A 27944-nucleotide genomic window follows, 5' to 3' on the forward strand; every position below is an offset into this window, starting at 1 on the left:
GATGTGTGTGTGTGTGTGGGGGTGGGGGGGGGGGGGGGGGGGGGGGAGGTGGGGGGGGGGCTAAAAAGGGAAAGACATAAAAAACATGTCAATTGTAAATAACGGTTTCAATCATCTCCTGTAAAGGGTACAAATGTAAAATATAATAAAATTATTTATTTTAAAAAAGAATTGCAAGTAATTATTAGTGGCAATGAGTTGAGTGCAATCACTGGTGAAACTAGTTTCCTGAAAATGTTGGGGCTTTGGCCCATTACATTTAAATGGAACCTGATTGTGAGACTGGAGCGAGAGAAAGGGAGAGATATAATTAGATAGATATCTAATTAGCTCTCTAGACATCGAGACATTTGTTGGGGTGTTGGTGGCATACTGGTACTGTCTTTGGACTAGTAATCCCGAGACCCTGGGCTACTGCTCTGGCGAGCAGAGTTTGAAACCCACCCACCATGGTAGATCGTAAAATTTAATTTTAATAAAAATCTGGAATGTAAAGTCTAATAATGATCATGAAACCTTATAAAAACCCATCTGGTTAACTAATGTCCTTTAGGGAAGGAAATTTGCCCACCCTTCCCTAAAGGACATTACATGTGACTCCAGAATTAACATTTCAAGTCTGTATGAGTCTTCTTTAGGGCTCAGATCACAGGTACTGCCAGACCTGATGAGTTTTTCCAACATTTTCTGTTTTATTCAGATTTTCAGCATCCGCAGTATTTTGCTTTCAACTGAAAGTTGGATTGTGACTTTGAACTATTCAGTGGCTTTGCACAGACGGGTCCAGCCCTCTTTGCTGAAATCCGCAAATGTTGAGCAAGTACAAAAAGAAGAAACTTCCATCAATACACGCGCGTAATTCTATTTGTGGATGCTGTTATTCATCAATTGTACTGGTTTGTATATAATAGTAAGTATCTCCTAATATTGCTGATAGGTCTGTTTGCAACCTTGGTGTCATAGTTGACCTTGAGATGAACTTCGAACCACACACCTGCACTATTACTAAAACTGTCTACTTTCACCTGCGTAAAATCATCTGACCCTGTCTCTGCTTCAGATCATCTATTGCTGAAACTCTCCCTGTCTTTTACCTCTTGACTTGACTATTTCAATTCTCTCCTGGTTGGTCTCTCATTTTCCTTTTTAAAAATAAATTTAGAGTACCCAATTATTTATTTATTTATTTATTTTCCCAAATTAAGGGGCAACTTAGCGTGGCCAATCCACCTAGCCAGCACATTTTTGGGTTGTGGGGTGTGAAACCCACGCAGACATTGGGAGAACCCCACATGGACGGTGACCCAGTTGTCTCTCATTTTCCACCTTGCATAAACTTAAACTCATCCAAAACTCTGCTGCCCATATCCTAATTCACACTCGGCTCCCCTTCACCCATCACCCCTGTGCTCTCTAATCTATATCGACTCTTTGGGGAGAAATTGTCATCCTTGTTTTCAAATCCCTTCATAGCCTTGGTGATTCCTATCTATTTCTGTAACCTCTTCCAAGCATACAACTATCCAAGATATCTGTACCCCTCCATTTCTTATTTCCTGCACATCCCCAATTTAGTCACTCCTCTGATGATAGCCTTCAGCTGCTGGTGCCCTAAACTCTGGAATTTTCTCCGGACACCTTGCCACCTCCCAACCCATCCTTTAGATGCTCCTTAAAACCCACCTCTGATGAGATTTTTGGTTATTTGCCCTTCTATCCTTTTACGTGGGTCAGTGTCAAAGTTTGTTTGGTAATGTTTTTGTGAAGGGTCTTGGAATGTTTTGCGATGTTAAAAGTGTTATACAAACACAAATTGTTGGATAGAGGCTGTTTATTTTGGTGTAAGGATGAAAACCACCACTGAGTGGATGGGTAAGAAACTCCTATTTAAAAGTCTGATTTTAGCATACAAGTTTTGGGGCTAATTGCTGATTGTCATGATTTGTACATGCCTGGAGGTGCGAAAGCAGACACCTGCAGGTTTAGCACTCAAGCGCTGATTAGAAGCACTTTCATGCAACATATATAGTTTCCTGCGCTCACTTCTACTGAAGATGAGGAATGCGTTTTTAAAATTAATTTACAGTAAGTGAGCACCTCTGGCTGGACCAGCATTCATTACCCACCCCTAATTGCCCTTGAGAAGGGGTGGTGATCAACTGCCTTCTTGAACCGCTGCAATCCCTGTGGTGTAGATACACCCACCATGCTGTGAAGGAAAGATGGCTGACTGCAACATTTTTCAGGATGGTGCAGGGACCAAGGGTGAGGGTGCGCAGATTCTTGGATATGGCACTGGGGGTCCTGGTGCAACAGATCCAGAGGAAGAGAAATGTTCTACACCCACAGGGAGGAAGAACTCCACCTTGCTCTCTGAAGATCTATCTGTTCTTTTCTGCTGTCTTGGCCCCAGGTCCTCCTCTCATCCCTACTCTAGACCAAGTGAGCTTCCCATGAACAAGCACTCCCTTTCTCCTTGCGACTCCTAAAAGGTGTCCAATAAAGTAGAGAAGATTACTCACTGACCAGGTAATTCGGTTTCATAGGCTCTGTTAGTGCTCATGCCAGGAAGCCTCAAAATCATAATTTTTTTAATTCATTGGACATGGGTGTCCCAGGCTGTGCCAGCATGGATTGCCCATCCCTAATTGACCTTGAGGGGGAAGTTAAGAGTCAACCACATTGCTGTGGGTCTGAAGTGACATGTAGGCCAGACCAGGTAAGGATGGCAAATTTCCTTCCCTAAAGGACATTAGTGAACCAAATGGGTTTTTATGGTATTTGACATTGGTTCCATAGTCATCATTAGACTTTTAATTTCAGATTTTTATTGAATTCAAATTTCACCATCTGCAGTGGTGGGATTTGAACCTGGATCCCCAGAGCATTACTCTGGGTCTCTGGTTTACTAGTCCACTGACAATACCACTGTGCCACCGCCTCCCCAAATGTCAACTGAAATGTTTCTGGTCACCTTCGGCATAGCCTATATGGCACATCCTGACTGACAGGGCTCGAATGACAGGGTGTGCCATGCTTGCTCCAAAAAGCATGGTAGATTGGCATCAAATTCGCATTCTTTGCCATCGCAATCAGCCATTTTGGACTGTGCAGGTCCAGGCCTGGACTGCAGGAGTTCCTCAGGCTTCATCAGTGGTCTTCTTCCATCATAAGGTCAGAAGTTGGAATGTTCACTGATGTTTGCACAATATTCAGCACCATTCGCAACCCATCAAATGCCGAAACCGTTCACGCCCATATACAGCAAGAACTGGACAACATTTGAGGCTTGGACTGATGTGGCAAGTAACATTCGCGCCACACAAGTAATATTAGCAACATCTTACAATTTGCTTTCAGTCACTGCATCAGGAAAATGACAGAGGCCTGTATAGAAAGAGAGGGGACTTCATCATCTTCTCACTGTCCAGAGAAGGAGGAAGAACTTTGCTCTGGAAGAGCTGTCTGAGAATGGATACCAAAGGTGGCATTTTTCAATATTTTTTTAAAATGTTGGTCTTGGCGAGAAAATCGTAGAGAATCTCACCTGTGCCATCAGCGGGAAAAGTCGGTGTATGTTCATTCTTTTCTTTCGCAAATTGCCCATGGCAGCCAACTCTGATTCGCTTACCCTACCACAACTTAAATTGCTGCTATCAGTGGGGGCGCACCATTTAAACGCCTCCCGAGCGATCCCCAGCACTTGTTCCAAGTCCAATTAGGGGGGGGGGGGGGGGCAGCTGCCAGAAAGACTGCAACACGCTTTACTGAGGGAGCTTTCAGCAAGTTTCTCGATGAGGTCTAACAGAGGTGGGAGACCCTTGATCAGACAGAGTCGTGACTATCAGGAAGGGAGGTTAGCATTTCTCCTCAGACTGCAAGGCCGACTGGAGGGGGTTCCATCACCTTCTCTCCGAGGAAATGGTGCTGTCATTACGATGTAATGAGGCCAACACTGCGAGATGATATCTGCAGTGGAAACCTTGGTGCAGGACTTGCACTCCATGGGTGATGTCCACTCAATGGTTCAGCTCATGACCTCCATGGCTGAGGGCATGGGCTCCATGGTGTAGGCTTCAAATGCATGATATAGGTACCAGTGGGAATCCACGAGTGCCAGCACCAGAGGGTGGCGGAGCATCTGGATCTCACTCCAGCTGCCCCTTCATCCCATGGAGGAGCCCAAGGGCCCCTGGGTACCCAAAGGGAAGAGAATCGGCAGGAGTGCAGCCCGGGACCTTCCACCTTGGAGACCGTGGGGGTGTCCAGCCCATTTGAAACCCCCCTCCCTGTGAGCGACACGCCTCCAGTCCTGCACACCATGCTGCCCAAAAGCAGACCAGGACACTCAAGGTCTCGGCTGCACAGGTCACACCCACCAAGGTCATCTCAGGAAACTGGACGTTGAAGTCAGTAGATCGCATCATCCTCAGCTGTGGATCCTGGGGATACACCGAGACATTGCCGCGGAAGGGTGAGGAAGGCTAAGAAAAATTAAGCATACAGCAGCCACGGATGAACCTAGACTGGTAGAGATAAGTCACCAGTGTAATAACTAGCTCGTACTAAAAATAACATGAAATATTCATCAAATGTCCCCCCAATCTCATGTCATAGCGCCATGCTCCGCCAGCCCCCGTGCAAACTCACCGTATCCTCCCTCAGCACTGAGAGAATGGAGTGCAATGGTTCTCCTGCCTCCCGCACCGACGATGCAGTAATGCCTCACTGACCCTGTCACAGGCGCACCCCCAAATCACAGCCATCCAGGGGAAGATCCCCCCTCCCAGAACTATGTTCAGGCCTCTCATGTCTACCAACATTTTTAAGCATCGATGATGCGATGGGCCGAAAGCTTGCGAGAGACTGCCCACCTTGTCAATAGGTGGAGATACACACCAGGACCCCTGACCTCAGAGAAGTCAGTAGCAGCTGAGAAGTGTCATTTAACCACTCTGTATTCAGGCAGGAGTCAGACATTCGCAGGGGATAAGAGGAGCATCGGTCTGTCCTCGCTGCAAGTCGTCATCATTCTCCTGCAGCATCCATTAATATTTTGAGCCCTGCCAATGACGGGACAGGTGAGAAAATGTCACGCCCCATGGGGAGTGTGGGGGGAGGTCCTGCCACCCTAGCCCCAGTCTCCCCCAAACCAAGAGGTGTGTCTTCTGCAGTAAAACTTACTCCGCTTTTAAGCTCCTGACGTGTGCAAACACCCGTAATCTTTTAACCAGCCCATTAAGCCCACGGACGTTCCACGTCACCAACCTTATTGGGGGCTTATGCCTCCATTCCTCTCTACCATTCGTCATCTTCCACACTTAACGCCCGCCCCATTAGGGCAGCACGGTGGTGCAGTGGTTAGCACTGCTGCCTCACAGTGCCGAGGTCCCAGGTTTGATCCCGGGCTCTGGGTCACTGTCCATGTGGAGTTTGCGTGTGTTTTGACCCCAGTACCCAAAGAGGTGCAGGCCGGATTGATTGGCCATGCTGTGGTGAACGTATTGCTACTACAATTCACCGCTGTATTGTACTGTCTTATGTTGTTCCGCCTGTGGCTCTCCCTCCTCAGGGGTGGTATATAAATCTGCCTTTAGGAAGCACTCAGTACAGAGCAGTCACAGGCAGCAACAAATCTAGCTTATTAAAACCACTGTTCACTTCTACTTCTGTGAATTGATGGTCGCATCAATTTAATACGCTAAGATATCGCAATGGAAGCCGCCCTCAAACCTGATCAACTGGAACTCGACCCACAGGCAGCTGAAGTCAAAGGAATCTTTTCACACTGGCTCCGCTGCTTTGAGGCCCACCTCGCCGCCTCCTCCTCGCCCGTCGTCACTGAGGCACAGAAGCTGAGTCTCCTCCATGCCCAGGTGAGCCACAGAATCTCGGTACTAATCAAAGACGCGACCACGTACGCAGTCGCGGTCGCGATCCTGAAAATACATTACGTGAGGCCGGTGAACGAAGTGTTCGCGCGGCATCTCCTCACCATATGTCGTCAACGACCCGTGGAATTGTTGGAGGAATATCTACATGACCTGAGGGTACTCGCTTGAAACTGTAACTACAAGGACGTCACGGCCTCGCAGCACATGGAACTTGCCATCCGGGACACCTAAATGGCTGGCGTCCGGTCCAACTATGTCAGACAGCACCTATTTGAAAAGGTCGCCCTCGACCTAGAAGAGACGGTAAAACTATCTACCTCATTAGAGGTAGCCTTCCAGAGCCTAAATGCTTTCCCCTCCGACCACGCAATTTCCTCGTGGGCGTCGTGGGCGCCGTAGGCGCAACCATCATCCAACCCGAGGGTGTCCCAGGCCTGTGCCGCGTGGCTGCCCGCCCAAGTCTTGGAAAGGTTTATAAGAGATAGGATGTATAATCATCTGGAAAGGAATAATTTGATTAGAGATAGTCAACATGGTTTTGTGAAGGGTAGATCGTGCCTCACAAACCTCATTGAGTTCTTCGAGAAGGTGACCAAACAGGTGGATGAGGGTAAAGCAGTTGATGTGGTGTATATGGATTTCAGTAAAGCGTTTGATAAGGTTCCCCACGGTAGGCTATTGCAGAAAATACAGAGGCATGGGATTCAGGGTGATTTAGCAGTTTGGATCAGAAATTAGCTAGCTGATAGAAGACAAAGAGTGGTGGTTGATGGGAAATGTTCTGACTGGTGTCCAGTTACTAGTGGTGTACCACAAGGATCTGTTTTGGGGCCGCTGCTGTTTGTCATTTTTATAAATGACCTGGAGGAGGGCGTAGAAGCATGGGTGAGTAAATTTGCAGATGACACTAAAGTCGGTGGAGTTGTGGACAGTGCAGAAGGATGTTACAAGTTACAGAGGGACATAGATAAGCTGCAGAGCTGGGCTGACAGGTGGCAAATGGAGTTTAATGCAGAAAAGTGTGAGGTGATTCATTTTGGAAGGAATAACAGGAAGACAGAGTACTGGGCTAATGGTAAGATTCTTGGTAGTGTGGACGAGCAGAGAGATCTCGGTGTCCATGTCCATAGATCCCTGAAAGTTGCCACCCAGGTTGAGAGGGTTGTTAAGAAGGCGTACGGTGTGTTAGCTTTTATTGGTGGAGGAATTGAGTTTCGGAGCCATGAGTTCATGTTGCAGTTGTACAAAACTCTGGTGCGGCCACATTTGGAGTATTGGGTGCAGTTCTGGTCGCCACATTATAGGAAGGATGTGGAAGCATTGGAAAGGGTACAGAGGAGATTTACAAGGATGTTGCCTGGTATGGAGGGAAGATCATATGAGGAAAGGCTAAAGGACTTGAGGCTGTTTTCGTTAGAGAGAAGAAGGTTAAGAGGTGACTTAATTGAGGCATACAAGATGATCAGAGGATTAGATAGGGTGGACATTGAGAGCCTTTTTCCTCAGATGGTGATGTCCAGCACGAGGGGACATAGCTTTAAATTGAGGGGAGATAGATATAGGACATATGTCAGAGGTAGGTTCTTTACTCAGAGAGTAGTAAGGGCGTGGAATGCCCTGCCTGCAACAGTAGTGGACTCGCCAACACTAAACACATTCAAATGGTCATTGGATAGACATATGGACGATAAGGGAATAGTGTAGAGGGACTTTCGAGGGGCTTCACAGGACGGCGCAACATCGAGGGCCGAAGGGCCTGTACTGCGCTGTAATGTTCTATGTTCTATGTTCAACCCGGGGCGCCGCCTTGCTATTTCTGTGGTCAGAACCAGCACCCCAGGCAGCGTTGCCAAGCTTGGAACGCGACCTGCAGCGACTGCGGCAAGAAAGGACATTTGGCCAAAGTCTGCTTGGCCCGACCCAAAGTTCCAAAATCGCGGGCCCGACTCACAGACTCACATGCCCGTAGACCCTGCAGCATGGCTGCGTGCCTGCCGGTACCGCTCCCTTCTGACGCGTCATCCGCCTCGTGCTATCTGTGGGGGTCACCATCTTCAACGCCGCCGACACGTGCGACCCGATGGGGGCTGCCATCCTAGCCGCCATCTTGGGACCGCCCCACTACCACTGACCACACCGGCTACCCGTAGCTTGGCGCCGTCACTCTCGGCCAGTCATGGCCCAAGCACCTCAAGAACTCCATGATGACTGTCCGGGTCAGTGGGCACGAAACGCCCTGTCTGTTTGACTCTGGGAGCACAGAGAGCTCCATCCATCTGGACACGGTAAGGCGCTGTTCCCTCCAGATTTCCCCTGCATCCCAAACAACCTCCCTTGCTTCCGGATCACATTCAGTGCAGATCCAGGGGTACTGTGTCGCAAACCTCGCGATACAGGGTGCCGAGTACGCCAATTTTAAACTCTATGTCCTCCCCCATCTCTGCGCACCTCTCTTGTTAGGACTGGATTTCCAGTGCAACCTCAGAAGCCTGAACCTGAAGTTTGGCAGACCCCTACCCCCTTTCACCGTATATAGCCTCGCGACCCTTAAGGTCACCCCTCCCTCGTTCTTCGCGAACCTCACATCCGATTGTAAACCCGTCGCCACCCGGAGCAGGCGGTACAATGCCCAGGACAGGACTTTTATCAGGTCCGAGGTCCAGCGGCTCATTAGGGAGGGGATCATCGAGGCCAGTCATAGCCCCTGGGGAGCCCAAGTGGTTGTCGTCAGGACTGGGGAAAAGAACCGGATGGTTGTAGACTACAGCCAGACCATAAATCTGTACACGCAACTCGATGCGTACCCCCTTTCCTGTATAGCGGACATGGTTAATCAGATTGCACGCTACCGGGTTTTTTCCACGGTAGATCTGAAGTCCGCGTACCACCAGCTTCCGATCCGCCCGGAAGATCGCCACTACACGGCCTTTGAGGCAGACGGCCGCCTCTTCCACTTCCTCAGGGTCCCCTTCGGCGTCACCAATGGGGTCTCGGTCTTCCAAAGAACGATGGACCGAATGGTTGACCAGTACAGGCTGCGGGCCACGTTACCGTACTTGGATAATGTCACCATCTGCGGCCATGATCTAGCAGGACCCCGACGCTATACTTCAGAAGTTCCTCCAAACCGCCCAAGCCCTCAATCTCACCTAAAACAAGGAGAAATGCGTTTTCCCCACAACCCGACTCGCCATCCTCGGCTATATCGTGGAAAACGGAGTCCGAGGGCCCGACCCCGTCCGCATGCGCCCCCTCCTGCAACTCCCCCTTCCCACTGTCCCAAGGCCCTGAAAAGATGTCCCGGGTTCTTTTCATATTATGCCCAGTGGGTCCCCAACTATGCGAACAAAGCCCGCCCACTTATCAAAGCCACCATCTTCCCCCTGACGACTGAGGCCCGCCTGGCCTTCAGCCGCATCAAGGCAGACATTACCAAGGCCGCGATGCACACGGTGGACGAGTCCATCCCCTTCCAGGTGGAGAGCGACGCGTCAGATATCACCCTGGCCGCTACCCTTAACCAGGCAGGCAGGCCCGTGGCCTTCTTTTCCCGTACCCTCAACGCCTCCGAGATTCCACACTCCTCTGTCGAAAAGGAAGCTCAAGCCATTGTGGAAGCTGTGCGGCAGTGGAGGCACTACCTGGCCGGTAGGAGGTTCACCCTTGTTACCGACCAACGGTCGGTAGCCTTTATGTTCAACAACACACAGCGGGGCAAGATCAAGAATGATAAACTCTTGAGGTGGAGAATCGAACTTTCTACCTATAATTACGATTTAGTATATTGTCCTGGGAAGCTCAACGAGCCACCAGATGCCCTGTCCCGTGGCACATGCACCAGCGCGCAAGATGACCGACTTCGGGGCATCCACAATGATCTCTGTCACCTGGGGGTCACCCGGCTTCTCCACTTCATCAAGGCCTGCAACCTGCCCTACTCCACCGAGGAGGTCAGGGCCATGACCAGGGGCTGCCAAGTCTGAGCGGAGTGCAAGCCGCACTTCTATTGGCCAGACAAGGCCCACCTGGTGAAGGCATCCCACCCCTTTGAGCGCCTCGTCGTCGATTTCAAAGGGCCCCTCCCCTCCACTGATCGCAACGTGTATTTTCTCAACGTCGTTGACGAGTACACCCGTTTTCCCTTTGCCGTCCCTTGCCCCGACATGACTGCGGCCACTGTCATTCAGGCTCTGCACAACATCTTCACCCTGTTCGGTTTCCCCACTTACGTCCACAGTGACCGGGACTCCTTGTTTATGAGCGATGAGTTGCGTCAGTACCTGCTCGGTAAGGGCATTGCCTCGAGCAGGACTACTAGGTACAACCCCCGGGGAAACGGACAGGTGGAGAGGGAGAACCCGACGGTATGGAAGGCCGTCCTTCTGGCCCTACAGTCTGGAAGTCTCCCGGTTTCCCGCTGGCAGGAGGTCCTCCCCGACGCGCTCCACTCCATTCGGTGGCTCGGCTGCACAGCCACAAATGAGACCCCTCACGACCGATAATTTGGCTTCCCCAGGAAATCCACCTCCGGGGTCTCGCTTCCATCCTGGCTGACAACACTGGGGCCTCCGGAAGCACGTGAGGAGCCATAAGTCTGACCCCCTGGTCGAGAGGGTCCAGCTCCTACATGTCAACCCTCAGTATGCCTATGTGGTGCGCCGTGACGGCCGACAAGATACAGTCTCCCTCCGGGATCTGGCACCCACCGGTTCCCCAGCGACCATCACCTCCGCAACCCCCCCCCCCCCCTACACACACACCAAGTCCCTTTACTCTGAGATTGTGTCCTCTGGTTCTAGTTTTTCCTACAAGTGGAAACATCCTCTCCACATCCACTCTATCCAGGCCTCGCAGTATCTTGTAAGTTTCAATAAGATCCCCCTCATCCTTCTAAACTCCAATGAGTACAGACCCAAAGTCCTCAAACGTTCCCCAAACGACAAGTTCTTCATTGCAGGGATCATTCTTATGAACCTCATCTGGACCCTTTCCAAGGTCAGCACATCCTTCCTTAAATACGGGGTCGAAAACTCTTCACAATACCCCCAATGGGGTCTGACCAGAGCCTTATACAGCCTCAGAAGTACATCTCTGGTCTTGTATTCTAGCCCTCACGACATGAATGCTAACATTGCATTTGCCTTCCTAACTGCCAACTGAACCTGCAAGTTAACCTGAAGAGAATCGTGAACAAGGACTCCCAAGTCCCTTTATGCTTCTGATTCCCTGAGCATTTCCCCATTTAGAAAATAGTCTATGCCTCCATTCCTCCTTCCAAAGTCCATAATTTCACACTTTTCCACATTGTATTCCATCTGCCACTTCTTTGCCCACTCTCCCAGCCTGTCCAAGTCCTTCTGTTCACCAGCATTACTTGCTCGTGTGGCAATCCCTGCCAAAGGCACCTCCCAATGACCTCCCCTCCCCCCTCTCCTCTGCTCAGGAGAATGTGCAGACTCTACACAGACAGTGACCCGAGCCGGGAACCGAACATGGGACCCTGGAGCTGTGAAGCCCCAGTGCTAACCACTGTGCTACCGTACTGCCCAAATGTGAGGTAATGCCCACCGTTTCGCCATCTTTGCTCCAATATCCTGATATATTCGGGTCTTCTTTCCCTGCCATTCGCTCGTGTGCGTTTCTCCCTCGCCCAACGCAAATTTGTGGAGTCTCATGATCACCGCCTGCGGCGGCTCCCCAGCTCTCGGCTTCTGCCTCAGAGACCTATGTGCTCTGTCCAATTGAGGGGACTTAACCAGCACCCCCTCCACCACCTGCCCCGCCAGCATTTTTGAGGCGTACCTCGTGGCATTCACACCCTCCACTCTTCTGGCAGGCCCACTATCTGCAACAATATCAGCATGTTATTTCTGCCTTCTCGAGATGCTCTCCTGGCTCCTCCACCTTTGCCCGCAATGGTTTGCAAAGGTTTCCTCAGAGTCCCACCTCTGCCTCCAGTGCCACCATTCGATCGTTATGCTACAAAATCACCCCTTCTGTCTCTTGGATCTGCGACCTCTGCACCTCCAAAAAGTTCTTCACCTGCTCCATTGAGCTCTTCAGGGGTGCCGCAGCTCCTTCAATGGCTTTCGAGCGGTCCTTTTGCATCTCCTTCCTTTGCTGGTGGAACTAATCCTTAATAAAAACCATCAACTGCTCCATCTGGGGCTTTCCCACTTGCCCCAGTCCTCCCCCCTCTGCCATCCTTCCACTGGATGCTGCACCACAGGTTTCCTCCAACTCCTTGGCCAGGTCTTTCACCATCTTCTGCCGGGTTTGGTAACCAGCGGACATGAAGTTAAGCTAACCGGTCTATAGTTACCTGCCTTTTGTCCACCTTTTTTAAACCGTGGTGTCACATTTGCTGTTTTCCAATCTGCCGGAACCATCCCAGCGTCCAGAGTCCAGCGAATTCTGGTAAATTACCATGAGCGCTTTTGCTATTTCCCCTGTCACCTCTTTTTAGTACCCTGGAATGCATTCCATCAGGGCCAGGAGACTTATCTACCTTTAGCCCCATTAACTTGCCCAACACTACCTCCTTAGTGATAATCGTTTCTAGGTCCTCACCTACTATATCCTCCTTGCCAATGATTATTGGCATCTTATTTGTGTCTTCCACTGTGAAGACCGACACAAAATACCTGTTCAGTGCCTCAGCCATGTCCTCATTTCCCATTATTAAATCCCCCTTATCATCCTTTAAAGGACCAATGTTTACCTTTGCTACTCTTTTTTTTTGTTTTATATATTTGTAGAAACTTTTGCTATCTGTTTTAATATTCTGAGCTGGTTTACACTCAGAAATCTGTCTTACTTTTCTTTATAGATTTTTTCGTGGCTTTCTGTTGACCTCCAAAAATTTCCCAATCCTCACGGCGCTGAGGTCCCAGGTTCGATCCTGGCTCTGGGTCACTGTCCATGTGGAGTTTGCACATTCTCCCGTGTTTGCTTGGGTTTCGCCCCCACAACTCAAAGCTGTGCAAGCTCGGTGGATTGGCCACGCTAAATTGCCCCTTAATTGGAAAAAATTAATTGGGTACTCTCAATTTTAAAAAAAATTCCCAATCCTCTACTTTCCCGCTAATCTTTGCCACTTTGTATGCCTTTTCTTTTAATTTGATACCCTCCTTTATTTCCTTAGATATCCATGGCTGATTATCCTTTTTTCCTTTGGTCCTTTTCACTGGCATGTGCTTTTTATGAGCACTGTGAAAAAACACTTTGAAAGTCCTCCACTTGTCAATTGTCCCACCACAGAGTCTTTGCTCCCAATCTACCCTAGCCAACTCCTCCCTCCTCCCATTGTAGTCTCCTTTGTTTAAGCACCAGACACCAGTATTGGATTTTACCTTCTCACACTCCATCTGTAATTTAAATTCAACCATATTATGATCACTCCTTTCATGAGGAACCCTAACTATGAGATCATTAATTATTCTTGTCTCATTACACAGGATCAGATCTAGGACAGCTTGCTCCCTTGTAGGTTCCATTACATACTGTTTGGCAAAACTATTGCTGATACATTCAACGAACTCCTCCTTAAGGCTGCCCTGACAGACCTGGTTTGACCAAATGACATGCAGATAAAAATTCCCCATGATAATTGCCGTACAATTTTTACATGCACCAGTTATTTCTTTTTTTATTGCCCGTCCCACCATATTATTTGGTGGCCTATAGACTACGCCAATCAGTGATCTTTTCTCCTTACTATTTCTACTTTCAACACAAATGGATTCAACCTTTTTCTCTATAGAACCTATATCATCTCTCGCTACCTTCCTCACGTCATCCTTCAATATTGTGCTACACCATCACCTTCCTGCCTGTACTTCCGAATAGTCTGATACCACTGGATATTTAACACCCAGTCATAACCATCTTGCAACCATATCTTTGTAATGGCCACTAAATCATACTCATTTGAGATGGTTTGTGCTGTCATTTACGTTGTTTTGAATGCTACAGGCATTCAGGTAATGTGCCTTTATGCCAGTTTTAATACTTTCTTTTTGAATCCTAACACCTCCTGAGTTGTTCTTCGCTTCATCTTTTTTTACCTGTTCGAGTGATGCTTTTGGGGCCGCACGGTAACACAGTGGTTAGCACTGTTGCTTCACAGTGCCAGGGTCCCAGATTGAATTCCCGCCTTGGGTCACTGTCTGTGCAGTATCTCCACGTTCTCCCAGTGTCTGCGTGGGTTTCCTCTGGGTGCTTCAGTTTCCTCCCACAAGTCCCGAAAGACGTGCTGTAAGGTAAGGTAATTTGGACATTCTGAATTCTGCCTCTGTGTCCCCGAACAGGCGCCAGAATGTGGCAACTAGGGGCTTTTCACAGTAACGTCATCGCAGTGTTAATGTAAGCCTACTTGTGACAATAAAAATTATTATTATTATTATTTTTTTGTTTTTTTAAAAATAAATTTAGTGTACCCAATTCATTTTTTTCCAATTAAGGGGCAATTTAGTGTGTTCAATCCACCTAGCCTGCACATCTTTGGGTTGTGGGGGCGAAACCCACGCAAACACGGGGAGAATGTGCAAACTCCACATGGACAGTGACCCAGAGCCGGGATCGAACCTGGGACCTCAGCGTCGTGAGGCAACAGGGCTAACCCACTGCACCACTGTGCTGCCCAATTATTATTATTATTACCACTCCCAGAGGAAACTACTCCTCCGACCTTCACCGACATCTTTTCGTCAGAATTAGACCCAATATTGGGTAAAAAGAGTTATTTCCTATGCCTTCGAGCAGGTGCTGCCCTGTGTGCGACCACTCACACAATGACCGCCACTGGAAGTCCCCTAATACCCCTACTTAATGAGAAATATCCCAAGCTCAAAGCATTGGTGTTTATACTGGCCATAGGGACACTATAAAGCAGTCAAACCCACAAAAGGAATTCTGCTCAAGACCAAACTTCCCCAGGGCCTTGATGAGGTACTCCCACTCTATCCTGTCGAACGCCTTCTCCGCGTTCAGAAATGCAATCACTCTGGTTCGGAAACCGGAGTTAGGGAAAGAACAACATTCAATAATTGTTACACATCAATCGATAATTGTCGACCTTTAACGAAACCTGTCCGATCATCTGCTAACACCTCTCGAATACATAGCTCCAAATGTAGCGTCAACACCTTAGCTATTAATTTGGCGTTGAAGTTCAGGAGAGAAATGGGTCTATAAGAACCACACTCAGTGGGATTTTTTTTTCAAAATGAGGGATATAGAAGTCATGGAAAGTATAAGGGGCAAGGACCCTTGCGGCAAAGAGTCGTTAACCATGTCCACTATCAATGGTGCTAACGGGCTTGTGAAAATTTTTAAAATTAATTTTATATTTTTCCAATTAAGGGTCACTTTTATGTGGCCAATCCACCTACCCTACACATCTTTTGGGTTGTCGGGGGGGGGGGGGGGGGGGAGATCCATGCAGACAGGGGCAAACTCCACACGGACAGTGACTCTCGGGGCCGGGATAGAACCCAGGTCCTCGGCACCTTGAGGTAGCAGTGCTAACCATTGTGCCACCGGGCAATTTGATGGGAAACCCGTCAGTACCAGGGGCCTTACCTGACTTGATCGATCCAATGCCTTTCAATACTTCCTCCGGGCTCAACAGGGCCCCCAACTCCTCCTGCCTTTCTCTCTCCATGTTCGGAAAGGACAACACATCTAAAAATGATAACGTGACCAACTTATTTTCCGGAGGCTCTGACCTATAAGGACTCAAGCGCACCCAAAATTGCATCCCATTGACCCTTCAGTGGCAATATAACAGCAGCCAAAGAATAATACAATTTCTTCTCTGCTGTAGCAAATAATAGACAATAAGTCTTGATCTTCATTCAGCTGTCTCTCTTCAATTCCCAAGATGAAGGCACACACTGATATAGGACTGCCGGGATTTTGCACAAGACTATTGAATACAAAACACCATTTGTCAGAAATTGCAGTAGACCACAAGAGTTTAGCACCTTTGATCATTATCATTAATATATATGAAAGTATTTATTTATTTCCAAATGTTCTTACTTAGTGAAGTATCAGGAGTGCAATGTTCTGCCTGGGAAGTTTATTGTTTATGTTTCAAGAACAATAAATCTGGCACACTTTTAATTTAATGTTAATTATCTTCACTAGTGATGTTTACATGATTACCAGTGTTACTTCCATAGTTCGTAAACTATCTGTGGAAGCTTTCATCATTGCACGATTATTCAGCATTATTGATAAACTCATGTTTTTTTTTTCACTGCTTCCATCTATTAGTATCAAGGGCTGACAACTGGAATGCAGCATAGAAGCCAACCATTAGGCCCATTCTGTCTGTGCTGGTTCTTTGAAAGATCTGTCTAGTTAATACCACTGCACTGCAAATGTTTGCTTTTCAAATATTTATCCTTTTAACCGTTTCTGTTGAGTCTGCTTTTTCCTGTTCAAAATATTTAAATCCTACTGCAGTGCACCTAGACAATAGGTAGACATCTTTCTGATCAATTACTGATCTCCAGCAGTTAGACTGAATAGCTCAGGGTGACTTCCCTTCAGTTTATCTTTCCTTTCTCATGCGGATCCAACTAGCCGCAGCTTGACTCCTACTTCCTTTCAGCCAATATACCTGCCAACCTGGACGGGTGGAATAATGTTTCATGTGATTTTGACTTCCACACTGCGAAAAATAAATTGGTAAATCATTGTTTTTTCAATCCTCAGTACAACAAATCAAATCACTTCTCTTTGTCTAGCTCTCCCTGAGTCAACCTTTCTCACCCGGAGGAAACCCACGCAGACACGGGGAGAACGTGCAGACTCCGCACAGACAGTGACCCAGCGGGGAATCGAACTTGGGATCCTGGTGCTGTGAAGCCACAGTGCTATCCACTTGTGCTACCGTGCTGCCCAGAGTGTGGTCCTTGAGCGCAGCGAACACAACAACAGAACCATCCAACACAACATCACAACCTATGAATACCATGTCAAAGACAAAAACACGACGCGTACCACAGACAACATCGTCGACAGCAAGCACGACAAAGGCTACACCATTGGAACTACGACTGGTACAACATTGTACAACTCTAGCCCGTGAGGGACACTGTTACTGCTCAGCTCAGTACAATGTCATATCACGGCAGGACGATGCATCTTCCCAATTCATGTGTGCTGCACTACCAACAGGCAACCTGGCTTTCAGGACAGATGGCATCCAACATTTCTATCACAAGCATTGGAAGAAAAAAAGACTCCAAATCAGACAACAAAGTGATTTGACCACTTCTTGGTTCCTTATGCACAGGGACACTGATGGCGTTCACAAGGACATGCCACCATCAAAATCACCAACTCACCAACCCAAAAAGAAAGACATTCGATCATGATAATTGATGGGTTTTGGACTCATACATATGAGTTGGACTTATTGTTAACAGTGCACAGAAAATATGTAACAAGAAGAAAAGGGGGATGTGGTGGTATGCATCACTGTAGACTATCAAGGGGTTAATGTAAGTACACGTAGACTAGCTAGACACTGGAGGGAGCACCAGAGACATGACACACAGACACTCAACCAATAGGTCAGTGCGATAGGACATGACCAATGGGCATTCACGATACACACAGAGGTGACACTACCACAGGTGGTCATTACACCAACCCATATATAAAGGACACAGCACACATGATCTTTCTTTTTCCAGTGGAGACACTCAGTGAGTACAGACACAGGGTTGATTCAACATCACACCCACCACCTGGATTGTAGCAGACTGGTTTGTCAGTCTGAGTAGTTATAGCAGGATTTACAGGAGAGTCGAATCCGAGTAGGAAAATTGTTTATAGTTTAATAAACGTGTTGAAGTTATATCCACGTCTGAACCTTCCTTTGTCAGAGCGAACATCAAGGAAGCAGCTTATGCTACGCCAAGAACATAACAAGACATGGTATGAGTTGAGTGACTGTTTCAATCCATATAGTTACAACTCAGCAAGCAGTGACAACCAGCAACAACACCCAGGCAAGATGATCGAGATTCCGGTTCCACAGCGGCTCAAGTGCCACGGCAATCTCCGCGAAAACTGGCGTGCATCCAGGCAAAGGTTTGAGATCTTTCTGGTAGCAGCCGACCTACAAGACGTGGCCGATGCTGAAAAGACAGAGCTTCTGCTCACCATCACTGGTGCCAGAGCAGAAGAGATCTTCAAAACATTCAAGTTCTCCAAAGGGCAAAACAGGAGCGACTTCCAGGCAGTCCTGGACAAATTCGGTAAATACTACGAGGAAAACACAATCAAACCAACAGAAAATGGTAAGAGAGGCGCCAGTACTTAGCACGAGGCTGAGATCCCGGAGCAGAGAACGACAATTTTGATCGGATGCCATCTTGGTAAAGGTACTGCACATGCGCAGTTGCGCGAGAAGCGCACAGAACGGGAAGGTCCATTTGTCAGTCTGAGTAGCTATAGCAGGATTAACAGTAGTGGCGAATCCGAGTAGGAAAATTTTTAATAGTTTAATAAATGTGTTGAAGTTATCTCCACGTCTGAACCTTCCTTTGTCGAAGTGAACATCAAGGAAGCAGCTTATGCTATGCCAAGAGCATAACAAGAGAAAAATTTTTTTTTTAAAAGATTGGCCACACCAATTTTTTTTTTTAAGTTGCAGGATTTGGTATTGAGCAGTTATGGTACTAGGGTGGCAATTCAGAGATCACATCTCGCCGTGATATATTGTAAAGTTGAATTTAATAACTGAGGTGGGTATATTTGTGAATTGACATCTGCAAAAATAACCATGAGACCCAATTGCTTTACAGCAACTTGCTCGCCCATATCATACAGAAGGATGAGAACAGTGCATAGGTACTTCATCACCTCCAAGTCACACAGCACCCTCACTTGGGCATTTATCACCATTCTTTCATCATTGCTGGGTCGAAATCTGGGGACTTCTAACCTGACAGCATTGTGGAACCTTCACAACATGGACTGTAGTGATTTTGGAAGAAGAGAGACCACCATATTTTCATAGGTAACAAGGTATGGGCAATAAATGACAGCCTTCAGTGACATCAAGATTGTGTGAGTTCATATAAATTTTAAAAGGTAAATTTAATCATATTGCTGTATTTTTTAATGCTGTTATTTCACGAGAAGCCTTAAGTTAATCCATTCTGTTCACGCTGGGGCAGACAAAATAACTGTAAAAATGTAAGTGCCGGGGTGATCTGGTTCATTTTCTCTGGCATACAATTTGTATCTGACTGAATGATAACTAATAAATTCAAACTACTATAAAAATAAACCTGGGTATTAGTCAAAAGGGTAGATGAAATTTGAAATGAATTTGAAAGCAATTAATTTATTTGCTTATGAGCCAATCAGGTGGAAAAATCTAATCTATCTATTAATAATATAAAGTTTTTTTTAACAACCAGAATTAAAATGAATAGAAGCTAGAATTAAGTAATGTCATTAGAATTACAGAGGGCTGAATTACCTCGGTATTCAAATTAAACAGCTTTGAATTAACAGGAAAGCACTCTTCGAAATTTGCAAATGAATAAATTTGATTATGAGATTTAAGATAACTAGCTCCTTTATATTTACATATATGTGATACTGAGCTGTGTGACACAGCAAATGGGCAGCACGGTGGCACAGTGGTTAGCACTGCTGCCTCACAGCTCCAGTGTCCCAGGTTCAACACGGCACTTTCTCCCCGTGTGTGCGTGGGTTTCCTCCAGGTACTCCGGTTTCCTCCCACAGTCCAAAAATGTGCAGGCTAGGTGGCTTGGTCATGCTAAATTGCCCCTTAGTATCCAAAAAGTGGGGTTACGGGATAGGGTGGCGGCGTGGGCTTAAGTAGGGTGCTCATTCTAAGGGCTGGTGCAGACCCGATGGGCCGAATGGCCTCCTTCTGCAATGTAAATTCTATGATTCTAACACAGTGAGAATGAAAGATATATGTTAGATGTACTATGTTTATAAAATATATTAGATACTGTTAACAATCGCTGTGGACACTGATAACCTTGAGAAGGATATTCAAATTTCCAGTTGCTGACTGAAAGGATCACATGACACAATTTAAAGTTCTAAGACCTTTACTGTAATAAACAAAACTAAGAACACATTGTCCAAACACCATTCAGAAGCCAATTTATACTCTCCAGAAATCCTGCATTTGACTTCTAAAACAACAGAAAACCCCTCTCCAGGGTCATCATTTCCTTTGTCCCTGAGTGAACACTTCGTTCTCCAGGAACCAGTCAAAAACTGTTCTCAGTTTCCAATCGCTTGCTTTCTCTTTCCTTTCCCAACTCGATAACTCCCAATCCCAGAACTGATTTTAACAATAAGAGACAAATTGAACATTTGTCTCTCTCTAGCCAACCTAAGTAAATCTTCCAATCTTATTTAAATCACTTCAATCGGAGTGTGAGCTTCGATCTGTGTTTCAACAGGGTCAGCATTTTCCAAGATTAAAGTGCAGGATTAACTGCTTCCATCTCTCTCTGCTCTCTCTTTCTCTTGGATTCTTGCAGACTGACCCTGTCTTTGAGATTCAGGGATTGCGTAACAAACTCCATATAGCCAATACTCTAATGGCTTTCTATGGCCTGTTTCCCTTTCAAGGCCCTATTTCATGGCAACATGAAGCACATGGGCCTTGTATCCAGGCAGAAATGCTAGATACCAACTCCATTCAATCTTGGAATTAAATCAATAGTTTAAAATTATCTGTTTATAGAACCTTACATTCCTAACACCATCCTGTGACTTAGAAACTGACAGTTAATCCACCACCTCTTCATTGTTTGCAGGTGAGAATACCTTGCACATTCTTCCCACTGAGACAACCTGGGCCCACCTCCCTTTAAAGTTTAACAACCAAGCCATCTAAGCTTGTTCGGCAGAATTCAAAACAAGTCATGTGACCCATCATTCTTCCATTTTACCCTAGATTAAAGAGATAGTCCCAAAACATATCAATCTTACTTTACAGGCTTTGCATTTCTGACAATATTTTTCCTTTACATTGTGAAATAACAGTAGGATTTGTTTAATTACAAGGCAGTAAAGTTGGCACAGTGGTTAGCGTTTTTGCTTCATAGTGCCAGGGTCCCAAGTTCAAATCCCGCCTTGGGTCACTGTCTGTGCAGAGTCTGCATGTTCTCCCTGTGTCTGCGTGGGTTTCCTCCGGGTACTCCAGAAGGGCTGTTTAGCTCAGGGCTAAATCGCTGGCTTTGAAAGCTGGCCAGCAGCACGGTTCAATTCCCGTAACAGCCTCCACGAACAGGCGCCGGAATGTGGCGACTAGGGGCTTTTCACTGTAACTTCATTGAAGCCTACTCATGACAATAAGTGATTTTCATTTTCATTTCATTTCATTCCTCCCAGAAGTTCCAAAAGACGTGCCGTTAGGTAATTTGGACATTCTGAATTCTCCCTCTGTGTACCCGAACAGGCACCAGAATGTGGTGACTAGGGGCTTTTCACAGTAACTTCATTGCAGTGTTTATGTAAGCCTACTTGTGACAATAAAGATTATTATTACAAAAAAAAAGAAAGTGAGTCTGGGGATCAACAATAGAATCATAGAATCTCTACAGTGCAGAAGGAGGCCACTTGGCCCATCGAGTCTGCACCGACCCTCTGAAAGAGCTCCCTATCTAGGCCCACTCCCCTGCTCTATCCTCATAACCCTACCTAACCTGTACATCCCTGGACACTAAGGAGCTATTTTTATCATAGCCAATCCACCTGACATGCACATCTTTGGAAAATAAGGAGAAGACAGCAGAGCTAAACAGGTATTTAGCATCAGCCTTCACTATAGAGAGCATAAATAACATCCCAGAAATAGCTATAGATCATGAACTGAAAGGAAGGGAGGAGCACAGGAAAATTACAATCATCAGGACTGAGCAAATGGTTGGAGCAGTGGACTGGTGGACTTCATCCCAGGGTTTTAATAGAAGTGGCTAGTGAGATAGTTGATGCGTTGGTTTTAATTTACCAAAACTCCTGGATTTGGAGAAGTTTGCATTAGATTGGAAAATAGCATATGTAACTCCTTTATTCAAAAAGGGACGGAAATAGAAAGCAGGAAACTACAGGCCAGTTAGCTTAACATCTGACATAGGGAAAATGTTGGAAGCTATTATTAAAGATGTTATGACAGGACAGGTAGAGTCAACATGGTTTTGTGAAGGGAAAATCAAGTTTAACCAATTTAATGGAGTTCTTTGAAGGAATCTCATTTGTTGTGGTTTAAGGGAAACCGGTGGATGTACTGTGCTTACATTTCCAGAATGCATTTGGTAAGTGCCACATTAAAGGTTATTAAAGAAAATAAATGTTCATGGTGCAGGGGGTAACATATTGGCATGTGTAGAAGATTAATAGGTCTTTTTCTGGGTGGCATTATCTATTTTGGCAGAAAGAATGAAAAAGAAGCATATTATCTAAATAGTGAGAAATTGCAGAGCTGTGAGTTTTAGCGGAATCTGGGTGTCCTAGTGCATGTATCTCAAACACCTTGTAAACAGGTACAGCAAGTAATTAGGAAAACTAATAGAATGTTATTGTTTATTGCAAGGAGAATTGAACACAAAAAGTAGGGAGATTACGCTTCAGTTGTACAAGACACTCCTGAGAACACATCTGGAATGCCGTGTATTGGCCTCCTTATTTAAGGAAGGAAGTGATTGCATTACTGAACTGGAAATGGGTATCTTATGAGGAAAGGTTGGACAGGCGAGACTTGTATTCATTGCCATTTAGAAGAGTTAGGCAACTTGATTGAAACACATAAAATCCTGAGAGGTCTTGATAGAGTCATTGTGGAGAGGATATTTCCTCTTGTAGGAAAATCTAGAACTAATGGGTCACCCATTTAAGACAGAGACAAGAAAAAATATTTTCTCTCGGAGGGTAATGAACTCCTTTCCTCAAAAGGCAGGAGAAGCAAAGTTTTTGAATATTTTCAAAGCAGAGGTAGATAGATTCTTGATAAACATGAGGGGGCAAAAGGTTACCGGGGGTAGACAGGAGATTACAGTCAAATCAGCCATGATCTTATTGAATGGCAGAGCACGCTTAAAGGGCTGAGTCAGTATTGAAAAGATTTCCATTACCTACACCATTATTGTGCCCAACCTCAAAAGCTCCTTGGTATCATAATGCAGCCAAGTTTTTGCTTAAAGAAGGTGTAGAAGTATCCATTAAAATAGAAACAGATGTTGATCTCCTAAATAATGGAAAATTTCAACAGAAGTGAAGATCCCCATGATACATTTCAGGAGAGCTTCTTGAATTTTGATAGAGTGTAGGTTGATGCTGTTAATGTGTCCTTAGGATTTCACTAAGTGGAATATTCAGGGGTTAGGCATCGAATGTGCATCACTACTCAATTGCTCTGTTAGTAATTTAATTACAGTACATTTGCTCAGAAACACTAGAAAAGTGTAGTGCCTATTTTATTTCAAAGGTCAGAGTGAACACAAATATCATGAAGCCCAGATCATATTCAGTCAGCATACTCGCAAACTATAATTTTGGCTCTGCTGTATCTGGTTGAATGTTACAAAAAAGATACAGTTTACTAACAATCGACTTAATGGATAATTTTATTCAATCTTTAAAGGCTGTTTCAAATAGACTATTATTTATTTTTGAAATGACATATTGCAATTACACATTTGCTTTCTATAAATGTACAAAATCTAGCTTGGTGCCACAGTATGTAGATGTGACATGGAATGATTATCATAGATTATCATAGAATTTACAGTGCAGAAGGAGGCCATTCAGCCCATCGAGTCTGCACCAGCTCTTGGAAAGAGCACCCTACCCAAGGTCAACACCTCCACCCTATCCCCATAACCCAGTAACCCCACCCAACACTAAGGGCAATTTTGGACACTAAGGGCAATTTATCATGGCCAATCCACCTACCCTGCACATCTTTGGACTGTGGAAGGAAACCGGAGCACCCGGAGGAAACCCACGCACACACGAGGAGGATGTGCAGACTCCGCACAGACAGTGACCCAAGCCGGAATCGAACCTGGGACCCTGGAGCTGTGAAGCATTTGTGCTATCCACAATGCTACCGTGCTGCCCAATGGGGCAATGTATAATCCACAATGTTCCTGATCTAATCCAAACTGTCCAGGGAATGTTAAAAAAAAGTTATTTTACAAGATATTTGAATAATATTGAATGCTGTTGTTTGATTTCATTTTTGTCTTGAGGTTTTATTTAGTTTTTCGGACTCTGTACTCCTAAACGTGGTTAATAATCCAAATTCTTCTGATTTTCCAGTTATCTTTTAAGTTATCTTTTCCAAATTTCTATATTTCATTATTTAGAAACTATATATTTTTATTAAAGACTTTCCATTTATAACAAACTAACAACACAAAAGACGGATGCCACACAATACATCTAGGCAAAACCCAACCAACCACATAAATCCCATCCAAAAGAAAAAAAAATCTTCCCACTAATAAACTAAACTTTGCTTAAAGAAGGAAATGAATGGTTGCCATCTCAGGTAGAACCCCTCAGCCGACCCCCTGATGTTGTACTTGACCTTCTCCAGTTGCAGAAATTTCATAAGGTCACCCAGCTACACTGAGGCATTTGGTAGAATAGAGGACCACCACCCCAGCAGAACTCACCTCCGGGCTATTAACAAGGCAAAGCCGAAGGTACTTGCCTTCATCCCCAGCGAGTCCGACATCACAAAATGGTCACCAAGGTCAAGGCTCCAGATCGACGTTAAGAATCGCTGACATGGTGTTAAAGAAGGAGACCCAAAAGCTTAGAAGCTTGGGACACGGCCGGAACATACGGGTGTGATTAGTCAGCCCCCCGAGAACACAGCTCATATTTATCTTCTACCCCCGAAAAAAAATCACTCATCCTAGCCTAGTTATGTGAGCCCTATGTACCACCTTAAGCTGGATCAGGAGAGAAAGAAGTTGATTTTAACCTGTGAAGGGTTTCACTCCACACTTCCTCATCCAAAATAGGTGCCAGTCGCCCTCCCACTTCACCTTTACCCCATTCACTGGAGCCAACTACACTGACAGGATCTGCCCACATGAAAATGAACAAATAATACCACCTCCCAACCAAACCATCCCCCAACAAAACAAAAACGCTAAGCTGATGAAACACTGCAAAACTGGTCCGACGAGTTGCAGCTACACCCCCCCCCCCCCCCCCCCCCCCCCCCACCTCACACTCGTTAGTTAGCTAATGGGGCAGGCTCCCCCCAAGGTAAATAAAAAAGAAAACACTACTACCCGTCCTGGGGATTAATGTGCCATCAATTGAACGCGAGACGAGTTGCTGGACAAAAGTATGGCTTTAATCAGCTAGATGTTAGCCCTGCGGTCGATTACAGTATAAGGACGACCGCCGGGAGTACTGGGTATTTATACTCCGCCCTGGAGGCGGGGTTAACTCAGCCTCTCGACCAATCGGGGAGCCGTCACATGACTGGTCTCAACCAACCGGTCGAGCGGCACATGACCGACCAGGACCAATGGTAAGCCGGTGTTCTGCACCAATGGCAGGCAGCTATGCTAATCATACCACCACAGGGATAAAAAAATTAAACATAAACCCCATACAAAAACCAAATTCCCACCGGGAGCCATATATTTCCAACAATATTACATAACACAAAACCTCTCATACCAGGTTAGTCCCCTCCCTCCAATAAACAAACAACATGTGAAAAAACCATCCCACACAAGAACAAAGAAATACTATCAGATAATATACAAGATTCCCAACACCCACAACAATCAAAGACCTCACAGAGCAGTTAACTTGAGTCAAGTCCATGCTTTTTAACAAAGGCATCTGCTTCCTGCTCATCAAAATAATAATCTTTCGACTCACAGGTTACATGCAGACTCACTGGGTACACCACCCCAAACCAAACTCCCTTATATAAGGCAACCTTGGCCTTGTTGAAGACTGCCCGCTGCCTCACCAGCTCAGGTAGATCCTGAGGCAGTTACCTTACCTTCCCATTTTCAGTCCCGGTGTTCCTTAGCCCATTTCAGGACTTGTTCCTTCTCCTGAAAGCTGTAAAACCGAACGATGACTACCCATTGCGGTTCGTTCGGTCGGGCTACTACCAGAGTGTCCTATGAGCCCTGTCCAGCTCCGGAGGGAACTCGAGTCCACCCTCCCTCATCATCTTCCCAAACAAGGGGCAGCACGGTCGCCTAGTGGTTAGCACAACCGCCCCACGGCGCTGAGGTCCCAGGTTCGATCCCGGCTCTGGGTCACTGTCCGTGTGGAGTTTGCACATTCTCCCCGTGCCTGCGTGGGTTTCGCCCCCCACAACCCAAAAATGTGCAGAGTAGGTGGATTGGCCACGCTAAATTGCCCCTTAATTGGAAAAAATAATTGGGTAATCTAAATTTTAAAAAAAAAATCTTCCCAAACAATTGCGAAAAATATGCAGTGAAGACAGGCCTTCCATACCCTCTGGCAACCCCATGACTCTGATGTTCTGCTTCCTTGAACAGTTCTCAAGATCATTGACTTTAGCCCTCAGCAACAAATTCTCGCTGGCTACCACGGCAATCTCAGCCTCCAACGAGGCAATCTGCTCACTGTAATTTGCCAAAGTCTTCTCCACTCCTCTAACACCTCACCATGCTCCTTCACCATCTCAGAGGTCTTTTCCAATTTCGATCTGATAGGGCCACCTCGATCACATTTTGCAGGCCCTCAGATACCGTTCTCCACTACTTTTCAAATTGTTTATCGAACTCTGTTGAAAGCACGCTGACAAATATGTCTGCCATTATTGGAACGGTCGCAGTTCTTGGAACAGCCTCCACATTTTTTCCAGAGGAGCCACACAAATTCTCCGTGTCTGTCAACAAATTCCCATCTGCCAGTTTCTTCCCCCAGCCTTTCCTGGGAATTTTCTGTTGTGGGCGCCTTATGCCTTCAAATTGATAGGTATTTCCACAGAAATTACCCCAAAAAGGACCGAAAAACAAGTGCCTTGCAGGAGCTATCTTGCGCGTTACTTCTCCTTACATGCCACCACTGGAAGTCCTATATTTCATAACTTACACTCTATAAGGGCCCATCATGTTTATTCCCTTATTTCCCCTTTCTTTTATTTTTGCTATTACGATTTTGATCCAGTTTTTAAACTAAATTTGGAGTACCCAATTCATTTTGTCGAATTAAGGGGCAATTTAGCGTGGCTAATCCGCCGACCCTGTACATCTTTGAGTTGTGGGGGTGAAACCCACGCAACACAGGGAGAATATGCAAACTCCACACTGACAGTGACCCAGGGCCGGGATCGAGCCTGGCACTGTGAGGCAGCAGTGCTATACCATTTTGATCCATGGATGAGTAATGGACCTGTAACTTTAACGTAGCCTGTATCTTTAACTTAAGCAAAGCAATGGCCTTTATCTTTCAAACAAGCAGCGTGACTCGGTTTGACTTACTTGGCTGGTGACCATTGAATTGCCTCAAATGTCTATGCCCTGCCCGGTGGCCAGTGGTGATTGGGTTCTGGTCCCACTGACATGTTTCTCAGTGTCACAAGACTGGAGTTCATTTCACTTTCGATTCTGCAAGCTGTATGGAGGAATTTAACCAACTTACTCCTGGAATATTCAGATAATTCTCACCAAAAGGTCACTGTGGGAATCTGATAATCCTCTCTCTCTCTCTCCAAAAAAGGGCTGATGTGAAGCAGAATCCAGAATCTGACAACTATCTTCTCTGCAAAAAAGAGGCTGATGTGTATGCCGAGACCAAAATCTGATAACACTCTCTCAGAACAGGCTCATTTGAAGTCAGAGACCTCTCCTGGAAAAGCTGTGAGTAAGATATGTTACTGAGCTGCAAAGACATTAAACCACATTCATATCGTGAAGGAAGTGCTCTAAAGGGCTCATAATCTGAAGCAAGAACTCGCTTCCTTTCATTTAATCCTTATTATTTTTTCACCTTTCCCTATTCTGCGTTTGA

General features: G+C 46.1%; 1 long non-coding RNA gene across 1 annotated transcript; it reads left to right on the plus strand.

Annotated features, from left to right (window-relative positions):
• The first annotated feature begins 706 nt into the window (after nucleotides 1-706).
• Nucleotides 707-27944, plus strand: LOC119950649. The gene is made up of 3 exons (XR_005457382.1): nucleotides 707-910; nucleotides 18722-18944; nucleotides 27654-27944. It is a non-coding gene; the product is annotated as an uncharacterized LOC119950649 (long non-coding RNA).

Source organism: Scyliorhinus canicula, chromosome 16 (genome assembly GCF_902713615.1).
Source record: "Scyliorhinus canicula chromosome 16, sScyCan1.1, whole genome shotgun sequence".
NCBI classification, from domain to species: Eukaryota; Metazoa; Chordata; class Chondrichthyes; order Carcharhiniformes; family Scyliorhinidae; genus Scyliorhinus; species Scyliorhinus canicula.